The 6,873-nt window shown below is 41.4% G+C and overlaps 1 pseudogene; it reads left to right on the top strand.

The window, feature by feature from the left end:
* Nucleotides 1-388: 388 nt before the first annotated feature.
* Nucleotides 389-2,270, top strand: LOC129549941 (tubulin alpha-1A chain-like; annotated as a pseudogene).
* The last annotated feature ends 4,603 nt before the right edge of the window (nt 2,271-6,873 follow it).

Below are 6,873 nucleotides of genomic sequence, written 5' to 3'. Positions count from 1 at the left end.
TCTTCTCAAGTCATGGTATTATAGAGATCTCTGTTAAAGTGGCTTAAGCAATATCCTTAGTTTGGACAAAGTCATACAGCTTTTAAGTAAGACATTTCAAAACTCGAGCCCTTAGCAAGCCATTCATTTGTTGTGGCTATGTAATATCCCTCTTATGTGTCTACATGGTGGGTCAGTAAAAAGGCTGAGTAATAATGCATTACCTACGACATGTTCCAGAAGAGACGATGTCCCTCCCTTTTTCCAGTGAGGGAGGAAAAGAGTAGTTCTGAGTCCCTTCAAGAATACAAATTCTCTTACATCTACTGCCTCAGAGTTGCTCTGTAAGAAGCAACACCCTCCCTTTCTCCTCTCTGCCATCCAGCTGGGCAGCCATCAAATAGCAACCATGTATCAGTGCATCTGCATCCATGCTGGCCAGGATGGTGTCCAGATCAGCATTGCTGGCTGGGAGCTTTGCTGGCTGGGAGCGCTGCTACCTGGAAAATGCACCCAGTCCAATGGCCAGATGCCAAGTGACAAGACCACTGGGGCAGGAGATGACTCCTTCAACATCTGTTTCAAAGGGACAGGTGCCGGGAGGCATATGCCTAGGGCAGTTTTGCAGACCTGGAACTCACAGTCTTTGATGTAGTTTGCACAGGCATGTACCGCCAGCTCTTCCACCTTCAGCAGCTCATCACAGACAAGGAAGATGTTGCCAGTAACTATGCCCGACGTTTTTTCAGTACACCACTGGTAAGGTGACAATTGGACCATAAAGAAAGCTGAGCACCAAAGAACTGATGCTTTTGAACTGTGCTGTTGGAGAAGACAACTGAGAGTCCCTTGGACTGCAAGCAGATCCAACCAGTCCATCCTAAAGGAGATCAGTCCTGGGTGTTCATTAGAAGGACCGCTGCTGAAACTGAAACTCCAATACTTTGGCCACCTCATGCAAAGAACTGACTCATTTGAAAAGACCCTGATGCTGGGGAGGGTGGGAGGAGAAGGGGACAACAGAGGATGAGATGGTTGGATGGCAACACCGACTCGATGGACATATGAGTTTGAGCAAGCTATAGGAGTTGGTGATGGACAGGGAAGCCTAAAGTGCTGCAGTTCATGGGGTCACAAAGAGGCGGACACAACTAAGCGACTGAAGTGAACTGACAAAGGGATCACTAACCTCATCATGGACCAAATTCAGAAACTGACTGACCAGTCACAGGTCTTCAAGGCTTCTTGGTTCTCCACCACTGTGGTGGGAGAACTGGTTCTAGGTTCACCTCCTTGCTGATCTGTTGATTATGGCAAGAAGTCCAAGTTGGAGTTCTCCATTTACTCAGCGACTCCATCATCACCACCCACACCCTCTAGAGCACTCTGATTGTGCTTTCATGCTAGACAATGACGGCACCTATGACACCTGTCTTAGAAACCTTGATATTGAGTAACCAACATATACTAACCTGAACAGATTGACAGGTCAAGTTTTGACCTCCATAACTGCTTCCCTAAGGTTTGATGGAACCCTGAATGTTTGGGGGTTTTTTGTTTTTATTTATTTTGGCCACGTTGCACTGCAATACCTTAATTCCCTGATTAGGGAACGAACCCATGCCCCCTGCCGTGAAAGCTCTGAGTCTTAACCACTGGACCACCAGGGAAGTCCTAGAACCCTGAATGTTGATCTGACAGAATTCCAGACCAATCTGGTGCCCTATCCCTGCATCCACTTCCCCCTGGCCACATATGCCCCTGTCATTTCTGCTAAGAAAGCCCACCACGAAAGGCACTCTGTAGCAGAGGTCACCAGTGCTTGATTTGAGCCAGCTAACTAGATGGTGAAATGTGACCCTCACCATGGTAAATGCATGGCCTGTTGCCTGTTATACCATGGCAATTTGGTTCCCAAAGATGTCATTTCTGCCACTGTCACCATCAAGACCATCCAGTTCATGGAATGGTACTCCACTGGCTTCAGAGTTGACATTAGCTACCAGCTTCCCACTGTGATACCTGGCAGACACCTGGCCAAAGGATAGTGAGCTGTGTGCATGCTGAGCAATACCACAGCCGTCGCTGAGGTCTGAGCTCGCCTGGACCACAAGTTTGACCTGATGCGTGCCAAGCGTGCCACTATTCACAGGTACATGGGTGAGGGCACCCAAGGAGAGTTTTCTGAGGCCCGTGTGGACATGGCTGTCCTTGAGAAGGGTTATGTGGAGATTGATGTGGATTCTGTTGAAGGAGAGGGAGAAGAAAAAGGAGAGAAATACTCAAGTTAAAAATGTCACACAGGTATTGCTTTTACAGGGAAGTTTATCCTATTTTAAACATGGAAAAACTGTGGTCCAATCTGTTAATTTGCATGTAGCAGTGTATATCCTCATATACAATTATTGACCTATGCTTTAAAAAATGATACTTTGTTACAGACCCAAGCTTTCCATTTTTTCTCTGATGGGTTTGGATAGTCTTTCCTGTCTTAAATGAAAAATAATGCAAACAAAATGAAGAAGCTGTGAAGCTATACAGAAAACTTAAACCCACTGTCATTTTTACAATACCCAAGGCAAAATATTTCCTCATAACATGGGCTGAACTGTCACCCCCCACCAAAATTTATGTATTGAAGTCCTAACCTCCCACCAGTGTCTCAGAATGTGACTATATTTGGAAATAAAATATTTAAAGTAACACCTAATTTTTAAAAAGGCCATTAAGGAGGGCCCTGACGGAACTGGACTGAACCCAATCAGACTAGTGTCTTTATAATAAGAGGAAATTTTAACACACAGACATCAAGGAGGTTCACACAGAGAAAAGACCATGATAAGAGGCAGGAAGAAGGCAGCCATCTATCTGCAAGCCAAGGAAAAGGGACTGAGAGGAAACCAAACCATCACCTTGGTCCAAGACAACTTGATCTTGACCTTGATCTTAATCTTGGACTTCCAATCTCCAGACTATGAGAAATAAACATCTTAAACCAACTAATCCCTGGATCAGGAAGATCCCCTGGAGAAGGAAGTGGCAACCCACTCCAATATTATTGCCTGGGAAATCCCATGGACAGAGGAGCCTGGCAGGGTATAGCTAATAGCATTGCAGAGTCAGACATGACTGAGTAACTCAGCCCTGACACTAACTGAGTCCATGGTACTTTGCTATAGCAGCCCTAGCAAAGTAATAAAATCAATTACCTTAAAAATAACAGAAGGACTTAGCATCTAATTCCACTGGATTTAAATAAGTAAATGAATAGTGATGGTGTCACACTGCTAGGAAACATCAAGAACAGTTTTCTCTATAACAAGCCATTCCTTAAATAAACACATTTTAATTCAGCTTGACTAAGGGAGAAGAGGAGTGGCATGACCTAGCTTAGACATCTGTAACATTCAGAAAGGACACAAGAGCCTCTGTGAACCGTTCTAACTTTGCTAAATGTAAAATGACATTGGTCTAGATTCATCTGAAATGATGAAGCAGCAGAATTCTGAACAACAAGCTGAGCAGCTGCATGAACTTCCAGAAGCGAAGAGTTTCATAAACAAACCATTAAAAGTTTACCAAAAGCGGGCCACAAGATGTCAGAGGAAAATGAGGCTTTGCAACTTTAAAACATATATATATTCATGTTTGATTTTCAATGAACCAATTACTTCTATGGTTATAGGATGCTTCCTATCTTCTGATATGAAATACCTTAAACACAAAACGTCAAAAGCTGCACTTTTTCTGGAAATTACCCTCTGGAGTATATTTAGCTTTGGGTGTTGGTGCTGTCATCCTCAGAGTCACTCAAGCCAGAATTTCATTTTTGTGTCGACCTTCTCTTCCATGTCTTTTTATAAAAGAGCATCCTGAGATAACATTTTAAAACTGTCACTACTTGCAACTATTTATCTCTGTGAATCAAAATTATCTTGCCACTTTACAACAAAACTCAGACATAAAAAATTTGCAAGCCTGAGGCTAATATAAGACTATAAGACTCACTTCATACCTCTCCAGAAAGTCTCCCTGGACCACCAAGTTCCAGTTAGAAGGACCTCTTTCATATGTCCCTTATTTGGGATTTTTTTTTTTTGGGGGGGTGGCTTTTTGTTTGGTATTTTATTTATCTTCAACAGGCAAATTTATTTTTAAGGAAAGAATGTGACAAAAATAGTTATTTTTTAGAAAAAAAATTAGAAAAAGTGTTCATGAATCTCTTCTAAAATATCTTTTCTATTTTAATTAAAAATCTTTAAATTCCTAGCTCATCATGAAGTCCTCTCAGTTTGTTTTTTAAAGTTCTCTTAAAAACTTAGGATATAAAGAAACAATGAAAAAGTGACCATCAAAAGTAGAACAAAGTTAAAGTTTTTAATGTAAATGAATTCAAGTATGTAATTTTTAAAAACTTACCAGAATAAGAAGGTTCAGAAAGAGAAAAACAAATATCACATATATGTGGATATAAATAACGAATATATGTGAAACCTGGAAAAATGGTATGGATGAACCTATTTGTAGGACATGAATAGATATGGAGCCATAGAGAATGGACATATGGACATGGGTGGGGAAGAGGAGGGCAGGACAAACTGGGAGATTGGGATAGACATATACACACAACTCTTTGTAAAGCAGAGAGCCAGAGAGAACCTGCTGTACAGCACAGGCAGCTCAGCCCCGTGCTCTGTGATGACCCAGGAGGTGAGATAGGGTGGGGAAGTCCAAGAGGGAAAGCAGAGATGTGTACGTACAGCAGATTCACTTCACTGCACAGCAGAAACGAACACAACATTGTAAATCAATTATACTCTAATTGAAAAACAGACAAAAAAACTATACACAGAATACTTAGAAGGTGTGGGAAGTTCAGCAGTCCTTCAAGCACATATAGGAAGACACAACACAAGAAACACACAGTTAATCCCCTGTTGTGTCATCTTCCCAGATCGAATGTCAGTAGCTAATTGTAAAACCTGTGAAATGACACTGGATGAATCACACATGTTTTTAACTTTTATATTTATTCATCTACCTTGCTCACTAAACTCTGAGCTTCTGGAGTACAGACTGTGCTAGCACAAGGTAGACGTTTATAAATAATTGATAAAAAATGGAGGAAAGTGCAGGATACGGGGTTAATTTACAAAAGTCAATCGATTTCCTACAAACCAAGAATGAACAAATGGAATCTGAAATTAAAAACATAATATCATTTATACTAGTACCCTCCCAAAATGAAACACTTAGGTATTAAAACAAATCTAACAAAATATGTACAAGACGATTGAGGAAAACTACAAAATTTTGATAAACAAAATCAAAGAACTAGATAAATGATAAGATATTCTACATTCATGAATGAAAGTGAAAGTGTTAGTTGCTCAGTCATGTACCACTCTTTGCGAGTCCATGGACTGTAGCCTGCTAAGTTCCTCTGTCCATGGAATTCTCCAGGCTTGAATACTAGAGTGGGTTGCCATGCCCTCCCCCAGGGGATCTTTCCAACCCAGGGATCAAACCCAGGTCTCCCACATTTCAGGCAGATTCTTTACTGTCTGAGCCACTAGGGAATCCCATGAGTACTGGAGTGAGTAGCCTATCCCTTCTCCGGAGGATCTTCCCGACCCAGAACCGGGGTCTCCTTTATTGCTGACGGATTCTTTACCAGAGCTACCAGAGAAGCAATGCGATATTATTTAGTGTTAAAAAAAGAAATGAGCTATCAGTCCATGAAAAGACATGGAGGAAACTTCAATACATGTTACTAAGTGAAAGCAATCAATCTGAAATTTAAAACACAAAACTGTAAAACTACAGGACATTCTTCCAACTATAGGACATTCTTGAAAAAGCAAAATTGGGGGCAATAAGAAGATCAGTGGTTGCCAGAGGAGATGGTAGGAGAGAGATGAAAAAGCAGAGGACAGAGTATTTTAGGCAGTGAAAATACTCTGTAAGACATTTTAATGATTGATATATATCATTATACATTTGTCCAAACCTATAGATACCAAGGAAGAATCCTAAGGTAAACTGTGGACTTGAGTGATCATTATGTGTTGATTCAGGATCATCTTTGGTTTAAAAAAAAAAAAATTAACAGAAACCATGCATGTGTGGTGGCAGGGAATACATGGGAAATCTTTGTACCTTGCCCTCAGTTTTGTTGTAAACCTAAAACTGCTCTAAAAAATATTTTATTTCAAAAAAGGAAGGAAGGAGGGTTGACAATAGGGAGGGAAGAAGGAAAAAGACAAGTGCAGAGGAAGGGCTCACAAATGAGGCTAAGTCTGCCTGTTACGGTAAGATCTGAAGGAACTATTGACAAGACATTTCCTCAAAGTTATCTCTAATATCCGGCTTCCCTTCGCTTTCATTTTCTTCATCCAGCTTCCAGCTAAATGGAAATTCCCACTGTTAGAGATTCATTTTTCTGATTAAGAATTAGGAACTCTTCAAGAAACCAATCACTTAACTTTAAATACTCCTCTGCCTCTAAAATGTGACAGCATGGTCCCAAGGCTTCAGACTTGCTTAACCGAAAGGAGAGAGGCTTGGGAAAGGCAAGCACAGAAAAGCACAGAATGCGCCCCATTCCATGCCAGTTTCCCAGGGCAGATGGGAGGGAGGGGGTGGAATGGGATACATTCATGCACAGCAATTCAGTGCCCAGTTATGACATGTTTAAACACTGTCTTTATTGTGTTATTCCCAGCAACTCTGTGAGATAGGAGGGTGGCACACATTTCTTCGTTTGGAGAAACTGAACTCCTCGAAGATTAGATAGAGGCAAAGCTGGAAAGAGCCAGTCAACTCTTCAAAAGTCTTCTCTCTCCCAGATCAGTGAGAGAGAGAGAGACTGCGTGGCCATCCTAATGATAACGT

This window comes from Moschus berezovskii, chromosome 1 (genome assembly GCF_049115385.1).
Source record: "Moschus berezovskii isolate FMDL1 chromosome 1, NW_MosBer_1.0, whole genome shotgun sequence".
Classification (NCBI taxonomy): domain Eukaryota; kingdom Metazoa; phylum Chordata; class Mammalia; order Artiodactyla; family Moschidae; genus Moschus; species Moschus berezovskii.
Note: the sequence above shows the minus strand (reverse complement) of the source record. Positions and strands in the feature narration are given on the sequence as shown.